Below are 23,042 nucleotides of genomic sequence, written 5' to 3'. Positions count from 1 at the left end.
TGGTAAGTCAGTCCCTACCCTCTGCCTCTAATGTATCTCCCAGTTGTAATTGTTGGCATACATAAGATATTGAACCATTCTATAGGGAAGGAGAAATATATAGTGTACGCAAGAGAGGTTAGGTTGAGGCTATAGTGGACTATGGAGTAATACTATTTGGTAGTTATGTAATTATTGTTCTTTCTACTTGACTTTTCCCTTGGTGTATTCAAGCTCAAGAATGAAATATGATTAAAACATTTTCAATAATATTTAATAAGGTGCACACTGATCATCATTATCAGTAGCATCATCTTAACATGGAAGTGAAATTCCGAACAGGGGCCTTGAGATATCAATATCTCAGATGCCTGCCAAAGTTTTTATCTCCAGGGGCTATGGTGTGGTTGATCAGCTGACAGTGGTGCTGTGTTGGAGCATGCTTCGAATTACTTCTTGTTTTGCTGCAGATTGTTTATGTGCAGTAGAGAAGGGAAGCGGTGTGAACTCATATTTTGTATTACTGCTTGAAGACCAGCGCTTGAGGAAATGTGTTGGGCCTCAATGAGAATGCCCTTACAAACTAAAGTTTGGATGCAATCGAACATAGATCACAACAGCACGTCCTTCAGTCCCTCTATGTCATGCCAACCTTAGAATGTACTCTAAGATCAATCTAACCCTTCATAGCCCTCCATTTTTAACCATCTATTTACCTATCTAAGAGTTTTTTAAATGTCCCTAATGTATCTGCCTTTATCATCATCCTTGGCAAGCCATTCCACACACTCACCATTCTATGTAAAAACCTTACCTCTGACATCCCCCCCTATAATTTCCTCCAATCATTTTAAAATTTTGCCCCCTCAGCCATTTCTACCCTGGGAAAAGCTCTCTGGCAATCCACTCGAACTATGAATCTTATCATCTTGTACACTTCTATCGTCACCTCTCATCCTCCTTCGCTCCAAAGAGAAAAGCCCTAGCTTGATTGACATCCTCATAAGAGGTGCTCTCTGATCCCTGTAGATCTCCTCTGCGCATTCTCGAAAGCTTCCACGTCCTTCCTATAATGAGGTGATCAGAACTGAACATACTATTCCAAGTGTGGTCTCACCAGGGTTTTATAGAGCTGCAACATCATCTTGTGGTCTTGACCTCAATCCCCCCCATCTACTGAAGGTCAACACACCATCCCCACTTCCGAACAACTTTATCAATTTGCACTGCAACTTTGAGGCGTTTATGGATGCAGACCCCCAAGATCCCTCTGTTCCTTCACACTGCTAAGAATCCTGCCTTCAAATTTAACCCTTCAAAGTGAATCACTTCACGTTTTTCCAGGTTGAACTCCATTTTTCTGACTAGTTTTTGACTCAGACTACAGTATTAGAGGCGCCCCAGGAAGTAACATATACCCTGGACTAGTAAAAGACAAAGGTCCCTGAATGGATTACCTGGGATAAATGAATGGTGTCAATCAAAATTCAGGGGCATGACTGATGTCAAAAAGCAAAATGTTTAACAAAGTAGCTGGGGATTTCATCATAAAATAAGCTTCATAAACGACTATGCAAAATAACTTTAAGCATGCTTTCTTTCTTAAAAAGAAGAAAGAGGAAGGTTTTTTACTCAGAGAGTGGTTGGTGCGTGAGTCAGTGGTGGAGGCAGATACACTAGTGAAGTTTAAGAGACTACTAGACAGGTATATGGAGGAACTTAAGGTGGGGGCTTATATGGGAGGCAGGGTTTGAGGGTCGGCACAATATTGTGGGCCTAAGGGCCTGTACGGTGCTGTACTATTTTATGTTCTATGTTCTAAATGCATTTTATATAGCAATTAAAGTGCAGGAAGAACTCAACAGATCAATCAGTTTCAATTAACGGTGTAGTTACTGTTGCATAACATGAAACCTATTCATGTACATTCAAAAGCTTCTGCAGATGTACCATGGAAAGCATTTTGACAGGCTGCATCACTGTCTGGTGTGGGGGGGTGGGGGCGCGTTACTGCACAGGATCGAAAGAAGCTACAGAACATTGTAAAATTAGTCAGTTCCATTATGGATACCAGCCTCCGGAGTATCCGAGACTTCTTCAAGGAGCAGTGCCGTAGAAAGGCGGTGTTTATTGTAAATGACCACCATCACCCAGGACATGCCCTCTTCTCATTACTACCAACGGAAAGGAGGTACACAAGCGTGGAGGCACACACAGAGCAATTCGGGAACAGCTTCTTCCCCTCTGCCATCTGATTCCTAAATGGACATTGAACCCATGAACTTCACTTTTTTAATTATTTCAGTTTTTGCACTATCTTTAACTATTTAATATACTGTATGTATATTAAAAAGTTACTGTAATCGATTGATCAGTTTTTTTCTATTTTTATCATGTATTGCATTGTACCACTGCCACTAAATTAACAAATTTCACGACATATGACAAAGATATTAAACTGAGGCTGTCTACAAGAAGGGTCAGAGCTGTCCCTATTTCCTGAGGAGACTGAGGTCCTTTAACATCTGCCGGACGATGCTGAGGATGTTCTACGAGTCTGTGGTGGCCAGTGCTATCACGTTTGCTGCTGTGTGCTGGGGCAGCAGGCTGAGGGTAGCAGACACCAACAGAATCAACAAACTCATCCGTAAGGCCAGTGATGTTGTGGGGATGGAACTGGACTCTTTGACGGTGGTGTCTGAAAAGAGGATGCTGTCCAAGTTGCATGCCATCTTGGACAATGTCTCCCATCCACTACATAATGTATTGGGTGGGCACAGGAGTACATTCAGCCAGAGACTCATTCCACCGAGATGCAACACAGAGCGTCATAGGAAGTCATTCCTGCATGTGGCCATCAAACTTTACAACTCTTCCCTTGGAGGATCAGACACCCTGAGCCAATAGGCTGGTCCTGGACTTATTTCATAATTTACTGGCATAATTTACATATTACTATTTAACTATTTATGGTTTTATTACTATTTATTATTTATCGTGCAACTGTAACGAAAACTAATTTACCAATTTCCCCCGGGATCAATAAAGTATGACTATGACCATGACTATGACTAATCCTGATTCTGATTCTGGAATGCATTCCAGAATATCAGTAAATGTAATTTCCTGCAATTTAAATCAAATTACCTAAGAGAGCGCAAAGTGAGATAAGACAGACACAAACGGTATTTATATACAGTACTTTCCAGAACACCACGATGTTGCAATTTGTTTCACTTATTTTTTCAATATGATCAACATGGAAAAACACAGCAACATCCCACAAACAGAAAAGATATAAGTAACCCAGTGCTCTATTTCCTAGTGTTATTTGCAGAGTACAACTTGTTGCAGGAAAAGTCCTGATTAAGTACTCTCCAGCTAAGGTAAAGGCATCTTATATTCGAAATAGCTTTGTAAGACAGATTAATACAGAGATAGAGCTCAAACAGGAGAAAATCTGCAGATGCTGGAAATCCGACCAACACACACAAGTCCTGCTGAAGGGTCTTGGTCCGAAACATTGACTGTACTCTTTTTCATAGATGCTGCCTGGCCTGCTGAGTTCCTCCAGCATTTTGTGTGTGTTTTGCAGAGATAGAATTCCTCTGCTTGATAACATGCTTAGAAATGGTACTGTGTGGAGAAAAGCATGCTAAAGTGACACCGAGGGGAACCTGTCATTCTTAAAGCCTAAAATTAGGGAAGTGATTCTGGCACTGACATAGTGAGATTTGTGACTTAATTTCATCCCATTTACAACATAATTTCCAGAGTTGCATGCCAAGTCGCAACTTTCTTATGCAATATTCTATTGTGACTAGAGCTATCGAACAAACAAGCTTCAACAAGAGTGACAGCTGAAGATGGTGAGCTGCTCTAGTGACCTAAGAGTACCGACACTGGGACGGTAATGGAACAGGCATCTCGCTTCTCTGATGTTTGAACAGACAGCATGATACTGGAGTGGATTTAATATTCAAGGAGCTCCCTCATCAGAAGGAGTAGAAGATCCATCATTTCCTTCCATGATGGACTCCCAACAATGACACAGCTAAAATCTCTCCCTTTAAGAAAAGCCCAAGGCGACCTTCTGTTAAAGTCTGCTTTTCCCATTGAGGATCAATCTGTTTCACACTTGTTCACACTCCACGCTTGAAGCAGCAACATCTGCTTGATATCGCCATCGCACGCCCAGCAGGATCTGTGTTTGGGTACAGCGAGATCTTGGAAGCACAAAATAATCAAGGTCACCTCATGTGCCATGCTCATAGCAGAGTGCTAATCAGTTCTGTGCTGGATTTTTCTTCTAAAATCAATTTTATAATCTTTAAAATCATGAGCTGGCAAACAAATAAAACTGCGAATATTGTCATCTAAAAAAGAAATTCTGGAAGAAGACAGCCAGTCAGGCAGCATCTGTGGAAAGAGAAACTAGTCAAAGGTTTGGGTTAGTGACCCTTCATCATAACTGTGAGGGGGCGGGGGGGTTATGCATGAATGAAGTCACTGGAGGAAAGTATTGGTAGATACAAAACAGCATCTTTATTTGATAAAACAAGATACAGCAGGCATCATACGGAGATGCTTTTGGTCAAAAGGTCTGCTGGCCCAACGTGGGGCTTGATATTTTATGTGCTAAACATCAAAGGACAATTCCATATTTACAACGTATCCACAATGCTTTCTTTGAAACCACATACAACCTTCACACCTCCTGATTCGCATCCACACAACAGACACCCAACTGAATTTTAATCGGCATCGTCTAGTCTGGGATTCACTGCCTTTAGGAACCCATTGTTCAGAGCTAGACTCCAAATTAAATCCGCATTACATATTCAGATGTGAAGACTGGTAGTCAAGGTCAATTGCTAAATCTGTATGTCTTTGACCCAAAAAATTGCTCTGACAGTGGGGGTACAGTTTAAGAGTGAAGTGCAAGACAAGACGCTGGGAGATAGGTTACAATGGAGCAGGTGAAAAGAAACATGAGGACTGACGGCTAGCAAGACGTTTCGGAGCAGGGGCTCCCAACCTGGAGTCATGGATCTCTTGGTTGATGGTAGGGGTCCAAGGCCTAAAAAAAATTTGGGTATCCCTGCTTTAGAGAAACGGATTGGGAAAGCATGTTACTTGGAAATGATGAGAGAGTAGTTTACCGGAATTTGGAAGATTAGGTGTTAATTCTACAGGGTTGCCAAGTGATTAGATAGAAGAAACAATATTGTTCTTACAGTGTACAACGTGAATATAACCACTGTTCTCAGCACATTGCATTCAGAGCTAAAATGGGAGCCTGTTTCTCCCAACAGTTTTCTTATTATTGTTATTTAAAGTATGTGGTGGTGTTGCTGGTTCCTGACACGAGGGAGGGAGATTAGGGGCCACAACAGAACAGCTGGAGTTGTGTGGGGATTGCAGTACAGAGTTTGGAGGAACAGAAATAGAGATGGTGGGGAAAGGTATGGAGGGGCTCACACCAGTAACTCACTTCACCAATTATACTCTAAATGGAAGTAAACTTTGTACGGTGAAAGAAACGATGGACTTGGGAGAACAGTTTCACAGAGAAATTCAACTTAAATTCGTTGCCTCAGACGGCTGTGTAGGCCAAGTCAGTCACATTTAAAATGGAGGTTGAGAGGTTCCTGATTAGTAAGGGCGTCAACAGTTAGGGGGAGAAGGCAGGAGAGTAAATCAGCCATGACCAAATGGCAGAGTAGACTTGATGGACCAAATGGCTTATGGTCTTATGTCCATATGAAATGGTTCCTATGTCTTATGGTCTTATGATATAAAGAGCAGCACTTAACACTCATAGAACTGAATTCAGTAGTTTTAGGTATTATTCAATGAAATATTCACAAAAAATCAGCTCTGTTGCTCATGACTGCTGCATTAAAACTCATTCTAATACTGTGCAGAGTTTTGATTTCTATAGAACAGCAGTGATCCATACATTCTATAGGAGGCCTTGTTTCCATGTTATGTAACCATGATTTTGAGACCTCAAAAGGTGCCATACTTATGCACAAATACTGCCTCATGCAAAGGAAATTTTAAAAAAATTTAAAGTTCTAAGTATATTTATTATCAAGGTATGTAAACATCATACAACCTTGATATTCATCTCCTTACAGGCAGCCACAGAACAAAGAAACCACAAAAAAACCATAAAGAATACCATCACCTAATGTGCAGAGCAATAAAACAAATCATGTAAACAATAAACGCAAGCTAACAGTGTTCTGCACTGAAGTCCAGAGTGGAACAGAGTGGGCCTTGATACTCCGACCTTTGCAATCTGGACAGGTGCTTAAGTTATCATCCAGACATTGGGTTCAGTCGCCTGAGGCCTGTACCTGGCCTTTCCAGTTCAGCCTGGCACTTAAGTCGATCAAACCTCGGGTCTTCCTCGCACTCAACGACGGGCCCCCTACCTTGCCTCGTCTTGGTTCTGCCACATCAAATTGCCTCCAAGTCCAAAGGGAAGTTACAGACTTCCCTTTAAAAGACTTGAAGGGGTAGCTTTGACCTGGAGAAGCATTTAACGTTACGAAATGGTTAAGAGCGTAAGGAGAAGCAGACTGGTTCGAGCAGGCGAGGGTCAGATCTGGGGTTCATACGAACAGGAGTAAAAGGTCAAAGACTTAGAGTAGAAGTTGGGAGAGATGGCTGCACTCTAGGAGTTAAGATTCATATCCAGGGCGAATGAAGGAGACAGAAATTATGCCAACTCTGAAGATTAGATTGGAGACTGGATGAAGGAGAAAGGCGGGCAAATGTAATTAGTATGCTTGCTTGCAATGAGAGTAAACATTGACACAGGCTGAGCAAGCAGAACAGCTAGTTTCCTTGCTGTAATAGGTAATTCCTTTGCTGTTTTACCCTCAAAAGGTTGTCTTTTTTTAAAATCCAATGTCTTTGCCTCAATCCTGCCTAAATATCTAAAAGTAGCCTTCCCTCTCTGGGCTCTGTGTATTCTTCTCCCTCCCTTAGTAAAGCAGCCGGTATAAACAATGACCCCCCCCCCCCCCCCCCCCCACCACGGACATTTTCTTTGCTTTCCTCTCCCATCCTGAAAGCACTTATCACCAGGTTCAGGGACAGCTTTGACTGGACCTCCTCTATGATAAGATGGACTCCTGACCTCGCAGTCTACATCGTTATGATCCTGCACTTTCTCGTTTACCTGCACTGCGCTTCTGTGCAGAATTTCCACTTTAATCTGCATCGTATTCTTTCTCCTTGTTCCGTCTCAGTGCACCGTGTAAAGATCAGATCTGTACACAAGTCAAGCTTTTCACTGTATCTTGGTTCATATAACAAAAATTAACCAATACCAATAATAATATCCTATAGACTTAGAGAAGGATCTGCCACTCGTCATCTGCATATCTCCTAATGTCAGAATCAGGTTTAACATTACTGGCATATGTTGTGAAATTAGTTGTTTTTGTGGCAGCAGTACATTGCAATATATAATAATAAAAACTGTGTATATTAAGTGTAATAAATATATAATAGTTAAATATGCAGTGCAAAAAAAGTTGTGAGGTAGTGTTCATGGGTTCAATATCCATTCAGAAATCTGATGGCAGTGGGGAAGAAGCTGTTCCTGAATCATTGAGTGTGTGCCTTCAGGCTCCTGTACCTCCTTCCTGATAGTAGCAATGGGAAGAGGGCATGTCCTGGGTGATAGGGGGTCCATGCTCATGAATGCCACCCTTTTGAGGCATCGCCCCTTGAAGATATCCTGGATGCTGCGGAGGCTGGTGCCACGATGGAGCTGACTGAGTTCACACCTTTCTGCAATCTCTGTTCACAGAGCCCTACTTGCGGTTGCTATGTTCCATCACAATTTCCTTCTATAAACAGCAGATCCAGATTTTCCAATATTAACTTTTGCTCACAAATCATTCAATGAGATGTCTGCTTTTTTTTCTATTGTGTTGGCATGTTGCTGTCCAGGAAATAGAAGTTTTCAAGTGACTTGTTTTATGCAAGCATAAATACATTTATCCATTATTTTTATTGCTGTCAATGGCTTCAATACTGTCATATTTGAAGAGCTCATCTTTCAGGCCTGGATGAACTAATGCCTTGCCTAAATTTTCAGTGATGTGGTTGTTTGAGTAATAGAGGGTACAGTAACTTTCAGAACAGAAAGTTTGACCGTATTAAAAGACTGTTTTTGATGGGCAAGAAGTTCTAAACAGTTTCCGTCATATGATTTAAAGGAAAGCTGAAAGATAAATCCCAATTACTTTATCAAAGGAATGTTTATATTTAGCATTTCTCATTTAAACAATGGAGTCTCCAGTAACCAACTCTTTCCTCTGTATTTACAATATACAGTTGGCAGTCTCCAAAAGACCGTCAGTAACAGAGCTTTCCAAGTTCAGCAATGGGGTTATTATTTTGCAAATGAAATAGGGGAAATGATGAAAACTTAATGTTCTCTTTTAACTTTGGTCTCTTGTGTGCGCACACACTCTCTCTCTCTCTCTCTCTCTCTCACACACACACACTCACTCTCTCTCTCTCTCTCTCTCTCTCTCTCTCTCACACACACACACTCACTCTCTCTCTCTCTCTCTCTGCCATGTGCTTGTCTCCAGATCTTTCTGTTCTCCATTTTTTTTTGCTGTTCTGGTTTCCTGTTCAAGAACTTCTGCCTTTCTGTGGCAGAAAAAAAAAAACTACTGCTGCTTTTCGAACAGTAGCTTCGCAACCAGCTTCACCCTCTTTCAGGTACTGTACATCCAAGATTTTGCTTCACAAACGACACTGTGACAACCAGAATTTCCTCTACAACTTGTGACTGTCCCTTGGGCTGTGACCAAGGATGTAACTACCACTCATCTGCAATGCTGCAGTGTCCTCACTTTCTCCCAGTGCACTCCAATTAGGCAACAGTTTCCTGTTATGTTTTGTAATTTCAAAACATTAAATTAACACACAGTGAGACCAGGAATGTGGGTGTAACCGTCTTTTTCTTTAAAATGAGGCATGCACATATCCCGTGCTAGCGTAATGATGAATGCAATTAAAGTATTTTTGCACATAACCCATAATTAATTATTTAAATGAACAAGGATGTTCATTTATATATTAAACAATGTGCGTGCAAGGCTAATCAAATATTATTGAAATATTAAATATAGAACACTCCTCCCTGCTTGGCTGTACTGCAACTCAATAAGGGAGTGCATCTCAACTATATACACAGTAAACTATATACTACAACTACTATACGGACATCTACAGCATAGTAAATTTTAAGTTGTCCCAGTCAGGCCTAAAGATTTAATTGCTGTGGAGGAGTTCTTACTTTTGTGGGATAATGTCTTTCCTGATAAGGAGGGGGAAATCACTCTGCTTGGCAGGTGAGACTTGTGACCGTGAACAATCTCAGGTTCTGTGGTGGTTGTAGGCGTTGACTCTGAGTTTGCAGGAAGTGGTTCTGAAAGCGGAAGTTACCTTTCTTCTCCTTCTCTCTCTCTGGATCTACTTCAATTTTTCCCCCCCTTTTCTTTTTCTTTCTCACATTCCTTCTGTCTTCCCCACCACTCTCTTTCTCATTCACATTCTTTCTCTCCATCTATTCCCTCCTTTTTCTTCTAACTTGTGCAACTTGATCTTGGGAAGGTCCATTTAGTTCACTGGGGTATTCTCTTACTAATGCTTCTATTTCTCTCTTTACAATCTGATCTCTCCTCTTGGTTTCCTCATCCACAACATCATCTGACAAATCCTGTTTTCATATCTCCATTGACACCTTTCTTTTTGGCTTTCCATTCATCCAGTGGGGCTTTGATCTTTACATCTACTTTTACAAGCAGCTTTTTTGTCTCCCACTTGAAGTCACGCAATAACCTTAATGCACGCACAAGAGATACTGGTTCTTTATACTGACAAAAGCCAAAAGCTTGCAAATATCCTGAAGCTCCTTGAACTCTCTTCCGACTTAAAACCAAGCCACATTTCACAAGTAACTACCTGGTTATCATATCAGAAGCTTTCTCAGATATGGTGTAGTCTGCTTTTGTCACTTTCCTCTGAGCAGCATGGTCCTTCCTTGGCCTGATATACTTCCAACCAGAGGCACAGATGTTAGCTCCAACACGTTCGCCCTCCGTTTGGCAACGTTTCATGATGTTCGGCATGGAGGCAGTCGTGGCATCATCCAGTGCTCTTAATTTACTTTCAGTTGCCTTTATTGCAGGTGATGTGGCATGCAAATGGTGGATGGATCTTCAACCAAGTTGTAGTTTTCCCAGCCAATCACACTCCACAATGCTGATCCTTCTGTTTTATCACATACAAGCTCAATCTGGCTTGTTGGTTGTTGTATTTCAGAGTTATGGATTTCATTACCATAGAAGCTATCTTTTCTCCTGTATAAGTTCTTGGTTGAATATCTGCAGGTTTCAGTTTGATATCTTTGAAGTGCTGTTCAAATTTATTTTGTGGAATGACTAAAACAGCTGAACGAGTGTCTAATTCCACTTCAATTAATTTGCCATTCACTTCTGACATAAGCCATACTGCTTGTCTATTGTTAATTTTCACACTACTAATCTCAAGGCTACACAGTCCTGTGTCACTCTCATCATTATCAGATTTTCCGTCAATAGCATGCAGCATGATTTTTCCTCAATTAGCCTGCTGCGTTCCTTCAGCATTTGATGCAGATTAGTGTTCTTTTTGAAACTGCAACTTGACTTTTTAGCATTTTCTCTTCCCTGTGCAGACCATTTATTTTTGTCAGCCTGACATGCTCTTTGTTGCATTCTCTGCAAGTTTCGTCTTTAAATCTGCATTGGTCTGGTGTATGTGAGCCCCTGCCACAATGGTAACACAATTTGTTCGGCCATGCAGGTTTCTGTTTAAACGATGCTGTCTGCAGTTTCGATTGAAACAGCGATTTCCTCTGCTCTTTTACATATAAGCTGTGTCTCAGTTTGAAGCTGTTTTTGAATGCTTTGTTGCAAGATTCCACAGACTAAACAACCTCTCAGTGCATCATTAAGCCTTTACCGAACTGACAATGTTCAATCTCTTCAATTCAGCCACGTACGCTGAAATAGGCTCCCCTTCCTTTTGATTCTGCTTATGAAGTGTAAAGCATTCTGCATTCCACAATACCTTGAGTTCTAAGTGCTCCTGTATCACTTTTACAATAGCAGCAAAGCTCATTTCTGATGGTTTGGTTAGAGCAGTTAAACTTTGAAGCAAATTGTATGCCTTTAAACCCAATGAACTCAGCAAAACTGACAATCACTTCTCATTGGCTATTTTCTTCTCAATAGCTCATGTATACTGAGCTATTGGAACAGTTCAAAATACTGTTCCAATAGCTCAGTATACATGAGCCAGTTATCCATTGTGCAATTAAACTCATCAATCTTTCTGATGTAGCCAGCTATTTCCGATTTTTAAAAAATGATTATTATCACGCAGTGCTCACTCTTAATGAATCTGTAAATTCTTACGTTTTCTTTATTTTAAAAAAAACTCAGTTGTGTATTCCTTTCATGTGCTTGCTACTTCTGTTTTAAACTCAACCATCCCTCCATGTGCTGGGCTGTTCCTTTTAGACCCGACTGTTCCTCGCAGCATTTTTTTTTTAGTTCAAACATCTCGCTCTGTTTTAACAGGTGGGCAACCATCTCTGGTTGGTTTTAAAAATACCTTGTTGCCAATGTAATGTTTTTGAATTTCAAAACATTAAATTAATTCAAAGGAAGAGCAGGAGTCTGGGAAGGCAGGTGTAACTTTGTCTTTTACTTTAAATGAGGTGTGCACGTATCATCTGGTAGTGTGATGATGAATGCAATTAAAATATTTTTATACATAACTCATAATTAAGTAAACAAGAATGCTTGATTAAACAATATATATACAAAATTACTTAAATATTGAAATATTAAAGACACAGCATTTCTATTGTTACATTTCGTGTCTTTTTAACTTTCCTAATAGTAGGTTACCTGGTCGGCACAACATTGTGGGCCGAAGGACCTGTAATGTGCTGTAAGCTTCTATATATTTCCACATCCCAAGACTCCATTCCACCAAATGCTTCACTGAAGCACCTGCTACATCTGTTTTCAGTATTGCTTTCAGTATTCCCAGATCCTGGAACCTCTGCTTCCAATCACTCTAAGACCCAAAAGCTGCCTTCCAGTGTCCAACTCTGAAGCGTCTTGCTACTCCACCCAGAGTCCACCAGCTCTTGATCCACACCATGCCAAGAAACCGTGCATTCACACCATTACGTTAACAAGCAGGATCGACTAATCTAAGGGGGGGCATAATTTGATGGTGATTGAAGGAAAGTATAGAGGGATGTCAGAGTTGTGTTTTTTTTTTTAACTCAGAGATTGATGGGTGTATGGAAAGCTCTACCAGGGATGGTGGTAGAGGTACAGCACTGTGCAAAAATCTTAAGCACGTATATATAGCTAGGAAGCCTAAAACTTTTGCACAGCACTGTAATAATGTTATGTATTCTATTGTAATGTTGCTGCAAAAAAAAAAATTCATGACATATATGACTGATGATAAATGTGATTCTGACACGGGTCTCTATTGTGGACTTAGAGTGGGAATCTTAGTTGGGAAAAGGGGAAGGGAGAGGGAAGGAAGTGGGAGGCACCAGAGAGACATTCTGTAATGATCAATAAACCAATTGTTCAGAACCAAATGACCTAGGGCTGGGTGTGTCCACACCCACACCACCCCACCCGCCCAGGCCCTCCTCTCCGCTGCCTGTCCCGCGGTGCTCCACCCTCGCCATTCCCAACATCCTTTGCTCCCCCCAGATTTACAAACTCGCTCCCTGCTCCATGTTGACAAATACAGTACTGTGCAAAAGTCTTCGGCACTCTGGGGCATTTAAGAAACTTTTCGATAGGCACATGGATGATAGCAAAATGGGAGGACTACGTAGGAGAGAAGGATTAGAATTATCGTAGAGTAGGTTAAAAAGTTGGCACAATATTGATGGCCGAAGGGCCTGTACTATGTTGTAATGTTTCATGTTTGTTCTAAGTCTGCTGGCTATCCAGATTTGGAACTATTCCAATTATTTGCTTGTCTTGAACATCTGGAGACGATGCAAAACATTGAAGATATTAAAACTCAGTTACAGCTAAACAAACATGTAATCACCAGCATCTTTCCTTTGAGACTCATTGGTGATTCATCTTTATTTATCCTCATGATGAGAAGATTACTGGCAATGCAGGCATTCATTCCCCATTCCTCATCATCCCAGAACTGAGGAGATGGTTCAGGGACCCAGCACATTGATGGCCCCTGGAGTCACATATAAGGCAGCTCAGGGAAGGATACCTGATTTCCTACCTTGAACGACATTACTATACTAGATTTTCTTTCCAGTCGCTTCATGGCGACTTTTCCTGAGACCAGCTCTTTTTCAAAAAGAACCCTCCAGATTTTGTTGAATTTCTTTAATTTAAATTTTCTAGTTGCCGTGACAGCATAAGCACACATGACTCAGCATCAGTAGTAATGAAGTAGTAAGACCCTAATGCACAGAGAGCAGAATAAGGCCAATTGACCCATCAAGCTTGCTCCGTCGTTCCATCATCGCTGATCCTTGGCCCTCTCAACTCCATTCTCCTGCCTTCTCCTCGTAACTTTTGACACCCTTGCTAATCAAGAACTTATCAATAAATATGCCCAATGACTTGGCCTCCACAGCCGCCTGTGGGAAAGAATTCCACAGATTCACTGGCTAAAGAAATTTCTCCTCATCTCTCTTCTAAAGGGACATCCTTCTACTCTATTCTAGCCCTAGACTCTCCTACTATTGCAATCTCCTCTCAACGCCCACTCTGTCTAAGCCTTTCAATATCTCATAAATTTCAATGAGACACACCCCTCCCCAGTCTTCTAAACTCCAGCTGGTACAGGCCCAGAGCCATCAAACTCCCCCAGTAACCACTGTGCCACCATGAACTCACCACCTCGCTGTGGAATAATCACTTACTTCAGAAAGATGGACCATCAAGCACAGCGATGACAATAATTGCTACTCGGGCCAGCCACGCCAAAACTCAGGAACTAATTAAAGGAGAATAATGATACATGTACTAATGTGCAAAACTGCACAAGTGCCTGACCAGGTTGGTTCCCATCCCGTGCCCGGTGTGAGTTTGATGTGGCGAAGATAATGGAGAAGAGTCAGGGAAGACCAGATCACAAGTTATCTTTAACTATTAACAGTGAAAGAGATTTCCATACAGATTTGACTTTATGAACAGGAATTTCGTCATTTTTATTCCAACTCTCAAAATGATGAAAGAATCCCTGACAGGGTTGAACCAAATAAAGGAAAACTGACATAGACTCTTGTATCTTGTGCTGTCTTTAATTTATAGTTATCTTCTCCACTTCTGACCATTAATTAAAAAGTAAGTCTCCCTCTGTTTTAAAAATAATTAGAGCTATTCCTGACTGAATGGGTAAAAGATTATAGGCAGTCGCCAGGTTGTAGGGTTCCAATCGTGAGAATTGCCCATAGCCTGAACTGTTGAAAGGTCAGGAATGAGCATAAACGGCACCTGGAGGAGGATCACAAAAACAATGACAGGAGAGGATCATGCAGGCAGAGCAAGCGGGTTGGGAAGAGCAGCCAGAAAGTGACTGACTCAGAGTGGGGGTGGGGGAGGAGAGAAGGCACGTGCAGACGCCCTGTTCACATCTGCCGAAGGTGCCTGCAGACCTGCAGCCCCGCAGCAGATGGCAAGTCCATCCTTGTCCATCCCATTGGACTCCCAAACCTGCATTTGTATGTAGGGGATGTCCATAAGTTTGTAACCTAGGAAGACGTGTATTGCAAAATTGGTGACTGAACCGATAAACATCGTGTTTGACGTAATATCCCTCACTCACAAAGTGGTAGAGTAGATCATTCCTTGTTTGAGTGTTATAATCTCAGCTGGGCAAAGAACAACCCTGCAATATCAGCCACTCTACACTGGCTAATGCACTTGAATACCGGAAGAACCTAGACAAAGTAGAGGCAGAGGATGTTTCCTATGGTGGGGGAGTCTAGGATCAGAGGGCACAGCCTCAAAGGGAAGGAGGAACTTCTTCAGCCAGAAGATGGTGAATCTGTGGAATTCATTGCCACAGATAGCTGCGGAGGCCAAGTACGTGGGTATATTTAAAGCAGAGGATGACAGGTACTTGATTAGTCAGGGTTTCAATACTTTTGGGGAGAAGGCAGGAGAATGGGGTTGAGAGGGATGATAATCAGCTACGATTGAATGGTGGAGCAGACTTGATGGGCCGAATGGCCTAATTCTGCTCCTTCGTCTTATTGTTTAAGGCCATATACTCAGGCAGTGACAAAAATCCTTGCAACACACTGCTAGAACGAAGACGGGTGAAACATTATCAAACACCAGGAAGTGGTGCAGTATGGCAAATGGATTTGTTTTCACCTGATTGAATTTTATTCATCTGTTATCTCCTTAAAGAAGGAAATAACCCACAAATCAATTTGTAGCCATTTAATCACACAAAATAAGCATTTTAGCTTGGGCAGCATTCCACAAAATATAGTCAAATGGCTAACACGGTTAGGTAAATTGTTTTATAAGTATTTGCACCAAAGATGATCTCGCTGACCATGTTGAAGCTGTGATTTGGATTTTATATTGCAGGAAACAACTGCAATGGATAAATAAAGGTCACATGGTACTTTTCCGAAGAAAATCTATCAACCCTGGTTGACTGAAGTGTGCTGCAACGGCTGGATAAGGTGCATTATGTGTCTGAGGCAAGTGCAATAGGATACCCAGGGGACAAATGACTTAAAGTGGTTATTGCATTCAATCACATAGTTCATTTCCACCGACAAATATTTGCCAACAGTCTGTAAGGGAAATCCAGCCTTCTACAAATGGCTCCTGCTTCAGTGTAATATGAGACATATTACTGAGCTTTGTGTGACCAGGAGAAATTGAATTGCGTTTGATAGGGGTCAAACTAAGTTGGTTAGATAAAATCTACGACAGAGCCCTAAGTTTGCAGTTAGTTGGATCAGCAGCTACAGTGCAGTTAGCTGAGGTTGTGTTTCAGAAAACACAAAACAAGTTCAGGTTTCAAAGTTGGTGTTTAGAGGGAATGTTTGTGTTATCCAGCACTGTTAGTGGCGTAGCTTCTGAGTTCCCGGCTTTGATCCTAACTTCGGGTGATTTCTGTCTGGAGTTTGGATATTCTCCACGTGGGTTTCTACTTCCTCCCAAATCTCATTGATGTGCTGAGTTATTTCGCCGTTGGAAATTCCACCTTTGTGAGGGTGAATGGCAGGAGAATTAGAGGGAGTTGATGGACGTGAGAGTGTACAGGTCACAGGGCAATGAGACTGATTCAAGTACATTTATTATCAAAGTATATAACCCTGAGAGTCATCTTCATTCCACTCTTCAAGAAGGGAGAGAGGCAAAAGAAAGGAAACTGTAGGCCAGTTAGTCGGACCTCAGTGGTTGGGAAGATGTTTGGGTTAATTGTTGAGGATGAGATCTCAGGGTCCTGGAGGCACATGATAAAGCAGGCCTTAGTCAGCATGGTTTCCTCAAGGGAAAATATTGCCTGACAAAATCTTTTGGAATTCTTTGAAGAAATAACAAGCAGGATAGACAAAGGAAAATCAGCTGATGTTGTGTACTTGGATTTTCAGAAGGCCTTTGAAAAGGTGCGTGGATATTACAGGAAAGATTCTAGCATGGATAAAGCAGCAGCTGATTGGCAGGAGGCAAAGACTGCAAATAACTGGAGCCTTTCTGATTGGCTGCCGGTGGCTAGTGGCGTTCCACAGGGGTCTGTGTTGGAACCAATTCCTTTTACATTATATGTCAATGATTTGGATAATGGAATTGATGGCTTTGTTGCTAAGTTTGCAGACAATATGAAGATAGGTGGAAGGGCAGGTAGTTTTGTGGAAGTGGAGGGGCTACAGAAGGTCTTAAGACAGATTAGGAGAATGGGCAAAGAAATAGCAGATGGAATACAGTGTTGAGAAGTGTATCGTCATGCACTATGGTAGAAGAAATAAAAGGGTTGCTCTTTTCTAAATGGACAGAAAATACTGAGGTGCAAAGGGACTTGGAAGTCCTTGTGCAGGATTCCCTAAAGGTTAATTTGCAGGTTGAGTCTGTGGTGAGGAAGGCAAATGCAATGTTGGCTTTCATTTCAAGAAGACTAGAATATTAACGCAAGGATGTAATGTTGAGACTTTATAAAGCACTAGTAGGGCCTCACTTGGAATATGATGAGCAGTTTTGGGCCCCATATCTTAGAAAGGATGTGCTGAAACTGGAGAGGGTTCAAAAGAGGTTCAAGAAAATGATTCCAGGATTGAATGACTTGTCATATGAAGAGCGTTTGATGGCTCTGGGCCTGTATTCACTGGAATTTGGAAAAGTGGCCTCATTGAAACCTATTGAATAGTGAAAGGCCTTGACAGAGTTGAAGTGGAAAGGATGTTTCCTGTGGTGGGAGTCTCCAAGACCAGAGGATACAGCCTCAGAATAGAGGGGCATCCTTTTAGAACGGAGATAAGAAGGAATTTCTTTAGCCAAAGAGTGGGGAATCTATGGAATTCTATGCCCCAGGCAGCTGTGCAGGCCAAGTCTTTATGTGTATTTAAGGCAGAGGTTGATAGATTCTTGACTGGTCAGGGCATGAAAGCAGGAAAGGTTGGGGCTGAGAGGAAAGTTGGATCAGCCATGATGAAATGATGGAGCAGACTCAATGGGCTGAATGGCCTAATTCTACTCCTATACTGTATCTTATGGTCTTCCTCATAGATGGCCATGAAACAAAGAAAACCATGGAACACGTTCAAAGAAAAACATCAAACCCCACCCCCACATACAAAAAAAACAAATCCTGCAAACAGCAACAAAAAAAAAAAAAACGAGCGATAAACAGAATATAAAACTCAAAACTGATGAGAGCAGGTACAGGCTCAATGAACTGAATAGCTTCCTTCTACATTGAAAGAAAAATAATGTCTGATCAGTTACTTATGTGCTGAAAAAGATATGTGATTTACTTTTATACCATTGCTGTTCATTTATCCATTTTACTTAAATAAAATAGGTTCAATCCAGTTATAGATACACTAACATGAGGAAATCTGCAGATGCTGGAATTTCAAACAAAACACACAAAAGTTGCTAGTGAACGCAGCAGGCCAGGCAGCATCTCTAGGAAGAGGTGCAGTCGATGTTTCGGGCCGAGACCCTTCGTCAGGACTAACTGAAGGAAGAGTGAGTAAGGGATTTGAAAGTGGGAGGGGGAGGAGGAGATCCGAAATGATAGGAGAAGACAGGACGGGGGAGAGATGGAACCAAGAGCTGGACAGTTGATTGGCAAAAGGGATATGAGAGGATCATGGGATAGGAGGCCCAGGGAGAAAGAAAAGGGGGAGAGGGAAGCCCAGAGGATGGGTGAGGGAGAAGAGAGGGGGGAGGGGGGAGAGGGGAGAGGGGAGAGGGGAGAGGGGAGGGGGGAGAGGGGAGGGGGGAGGGGGGAGGGGGGAGGGGGGAGGGGGGAGGGGGGAGGGGGGAGGGGGGAGGGGGGAGGGGGGAGGGGGGAGGGGGGAGGGGGGAGAGGGAGAGGGAGAGGGAGAGGGAGAGGGAGAGGGAGAGGGAGAGAGAGATATACACACACACTAAGCCGTCCTCCAACATGAGGAGAATCATGTGCAAGAAGGTGGTACTTTCCTGTAAATGGAGTACAGAGGAAATAAGAGCTTTTGTTTTGTTCTTGGACATTTCTATTGCTTGATAGTGAACAAGAGGTACACTATGAATCATATTCTGGTTACGTGAGTGACCAATCATTCTGAACAAGAGGATCTAGCTAACAAAAAAAGGTAAACACTGGGCAGCCACCCTGAATAATAGATGATTGTGTGGGATGGTACTTGGAGATCTTACAGCTGTTACCACACAAATATTGGACATGCACACTACTCAGCAATACTCTACACCGGGGATCATGTCACTATGCCCACTTATAGGAGACAAAACTTGTCTGAAACTAACCAACTTCTCATGGGAATTCCCCGTGTGACCTAACCCATTCTGAGTGGAAATGGGAGGGTTGAAGTGTTGTTACTTTTGCCACTACTGGTACATCGTTTAAAGGAATGAATCCACACCTAATAAAAATAAATATTTTAAAAATAAACTCTGAGCTAACTTTATTGCATTGACTCTCATTGTGCCTGAAGCAGTTTTGTTATGGCGTTAAATTTAGAATAAGAGGAATGTCACGTGTGCATCCTGAACTGAGAAATTCCGTAGCAGAAGGACAATTTAATAAAGCCGACATGCCCTCTCCTTTGTGATATACTCACTTTCCTTCCAAACATTTCCCTGACTTGTTATTCCCAAGAGCAGGCATTTCAATGAGTCATGCTGATCTTTTATCTCAGTGCTACTCTGCAATATTAGTCCTAAATCCCATGATTCCCTTCATCTCTACCACAAGGAAAGAAGTCCTTGGCAAACTAAAGCTGGCTAAGACTCACAAGTCCCCAGCCTGCAAGTAAGAAGGTGCCTGGTGAGATAATGGATGTATTGATTGTAAAGTATCCTGCTTTGGGAGGGGTCTCAAACGATTGAGAAACTGCAAATAAATTCTTTAAGAAAGGTAGGAGATAGATCAAAGATTCAAATAATTTTTTTAAATGAATTTTTTGTTCATTCCTTAAGAAAGGTAGGAGTCAGACCGTGGAGAAATGCAAGTGAGTGAACCTGATGTCTGACATTGGGAAACATTGCAATTCATCTTTAAGCAACACACATCAAAGTTGCTGGTGAATGCAGCAGGCCAGGCAGCATCTCTAGGAAGAGGTACAGTCGACGTTTCGGGCCGAGACCCTTCGCCAGGACTAACCGAAAGAAAAGCTAGTAAGAGATTTGAAAGTGGGAGGGGGAGGGGGAGATCCGAAATGATAGGAGAAGACAGGAGGGGGAGGGATGGAGCCAGGAGCTGGACAGTTGATTGGCAAAAGGGATATGAGAGGATCGTGGGACAGGAGGCCCAGGGAGAAAGAAAAGGGGGAGGGGGGGAAACCCAGAGGACGAAGGGTCTCGGCCCGAAACGTCGACTGTACCTCTTCCTAGAGATGCTGCCTGGCCTGCTGTGTTCACCAGCAACTTTGATGTGTGTTGCTTGAATTTCCAGCATCTGCAGAATTCCTTGCGTTTGTGTTTTTAAATTCATCTTTAAAATAGTCAGAAAAGTGGTTTCACCTATTTAAAATGGGAGATGAGTAGGGGTTTCTTCTCTCAGGTGCTCCTGAACTTTTGGAATCCTCTACACTAGAAAGCTTCAATCATGGGGGTCATTGAAGATATCCAAGGCCGAGATTAACAGATAATTGACCTTTAGGCAGTATGAGCAAAGAGTGGGAAAATGGTACTGGAATTGGAAATTGATTGTAAACAAGGTGGGAGAGTGGAAACCTGATTGGATAAGGACTAACCAATCAGAAGGGACAGGCAACAGGGGTATAAATACCACTGAACTAGACATGTCCAGGCATCATCCCTGATGAAGATGGCAGAGTTTGCCATTGAAAAGTTGGTTACATTCGATACCTGTACCTGTCTGGAAGCCTGAGAAGATTTTGTCATATACTCCAGGAAAGCACTAGTTCTTTTTTCCAGTGGGAAAATACATTCACAGCACTAAAAAGATTCACCAGGATGTTTGCCTGCAATGGATGGTTTCAGCTATAAGGAGAGATCAGACAGGCTGGAAATATTCTCACTGCAGGGGGCAGAGGGTTGATCTTAAAAGGTTTTATAAAATTACTAGGGAAAATAGCTGCTCTTTTTCCAAGGAGAGGGAGTCTAAAACAAGAGTTCATATGTTTAAATGATAGGGAAAATATTTAAAGGAACATGTTTTTCATGCCTGGTGGTGGGTAAATGGAATATGCCAATGGAGGTGGTATAGGCAGATACAATCACAGCATTTGGGCAGGCAAGTTCAAAGTTCAAGGTAAATTTATTATCAAAATACAGCTGTGTCACTATATAGCCCTGAGATTCATTTTGCTGCGGGCATACTCAGCAAATCTCTAGAACTGTAACAGGATCAATGAAAGATCAACCAGAGCTCAGAAGGCAACAAATTGTGCAAATGCCAATATAAATAAGTAGCAAAAAATAAGGAGAACAAGAGACAGCAAGATAAAGAATCCTTAAAGATAGGTAAATAGAAACTTTATTGATCCCCAAGAAAATTACAGTGTCACAGCAGCATTACAAGTGCACAGATACAGATATACAAACAGTAGAGGTAAGAAAGAATAAAAAATAAGTTACCACAGACAGTCTAACAGGAGGGTCATCACTTCCCTGACTATAGGTTGACTCATTATAGAGCCTAATGGCCGAGGGCAAGAATAACCTCATACAGCACTCTTTAGAGCAGCACAGCTGTCTTAGTATATCACTAAAAGTACTCTCCTGTTTAGGCAATGTGGCATTCAGAGTGAGAAATATTGTCCAAAATTGCCAGGATTTTCCATAGGGTCCTTTGTTCTACTATAGCCTCCAGTGTGTCCAGTTTGATCCCTTTAACAGAACCAGCCTAGCTAATCAGTTTATTGAGCCTGTTGGCATCACCTGTGTTGAAGCCATTTCCCCAGCGTACCACCGCACAGAAGTACTGGCGACAACTGACTGGAAGAGCGTGTAAAGGAGAGGCCTGCATACTTCAAACGGCCTCAGTCTCCTCAGGAAGTAGAGGTGACTCTGGCCCTTCTTATACACAGCCCCTGAGTCGGTGCTCCGCTCAAGTCTGCCATCCAGGTGCACCCCCAGGGACTTGGAGTGAGTTAATTGGATGTGGGAGCATTTCAGTGGATGCACAAGTGAGTGTAGTAATTCCCTTTCAATCACAAGCCTGATGGTTGAGGGGTAGTAACTGTTCTTGAACCTGGTGGTGCGAGTCCTGAGGCTCTTGTACCTTCTACCTGATGGCAGCAGCGAGAAAAGAGCACGTCCTGGGTGGTGGAGGTCCCTAATAATTAATGCTGCTTACCTACAATGGCATTTCATATAGATGTTCCTAATGGTGGGGAGGGTTTTATCCATGATGGACTGGGCTATATCCACTACCTTTTGTAGGATTTTCTGTTCAACTCATTGGTGCTTCTATGACTAGTGGGGTACCACAAGGCTCAGTGCTGGGATGGCAGTTGTTTACAATATATATTAATGATTTAGACGAGGGAATTAAATGCAGCATCTCCAGGTTTGCGGATGACACGAAGCTGGGCGGCAATGTTAGCTGTGAGGTGGATGCTAAGAGGATTCAGGGTGACTTGGATAGGTTAGGTGAGTGGGCAAATTCATGGCAGATGCAATTTAATGTGGACAAATGTGAGGTTATCCACTTTGGTGGCAAGAACAGGAAAACAGATTATTATCTGAATGGTGGCCGATTAGGAAAAGGGGAGGTGCAACGAGACCTGGGTGTCACTGTACACCAGTCGTTGAAAGTGGGCACGCAGGTACAGCAGGCGGTGAAAAGGGCAAATGGTATGTTGGCATTCATAGCAAGAGGATTCGAGTACAGGAGCAAGGAGGTTCCACTGCAGTTGTACAAGGCCTTGGTGAGACCACACCTGGAGTATTGTGTGCAGTTTTGGTTCCCTAATCTGAGGAAAGACATTCTTGCCATAGAGGGAGTACAAAGAAGGTTCACCAGATTGATTCCTGGGATGGCAGGACTTTCATATGAAGAAAGACTGGATTGACTAGGCTTATACTCGCTGGAATTTAGACGATTGAGGGGGGATGTTATTGAAACGTATAAAATTCTAAAGGGATTGGACAGGCTAGATGCAGGAAGATTGTTCCCGATGTTGGAGAAGTCCAGAACGAGGGGGTCACAGTTTAAGGATAAAGGGGAAGCCTTTTAGGATCGAGATTAGGAAAAACTTCTTCACACAGAGAGTGGTGAATCTGTGGAATTCTCTGCCACAG

General features: G+C 42.3%; 1 protein-coding gene across 1 annotated transcript in view; it reads right to left on the bottom strand.

Moving 5' to 3' along the window:
• The window catches only part of tesca (tescalcin a), a 48,432-nt gene that overhangs the window by 16,887 nt on the left and 8,503 nt on the right, over window positions 1–23,042 (bottom strand). The gene's annotated exons all lie outside the window — the stretch shown is intronic.

The sequence above is a fragment of the Mobula birostris genome, chromosome 31 (genome assembly GCF_030028105.1).
Source record: "Mobula birostris isolate sMobBir1 chromosome 31, sMobBir1.hap1, whole genome shotgun sequence".
Taxonomy (NCBI): Eukaryota; Metazoa; Chordata; class Chondrichthyes; order Myliobatiformes; family Myliobatidae; genus Mobula; species Mobula birostris.
Note: the sequence above shows the minus strand (reverse complement) of the source record. Positions and strands in the feature narration are given on the sequence as shown.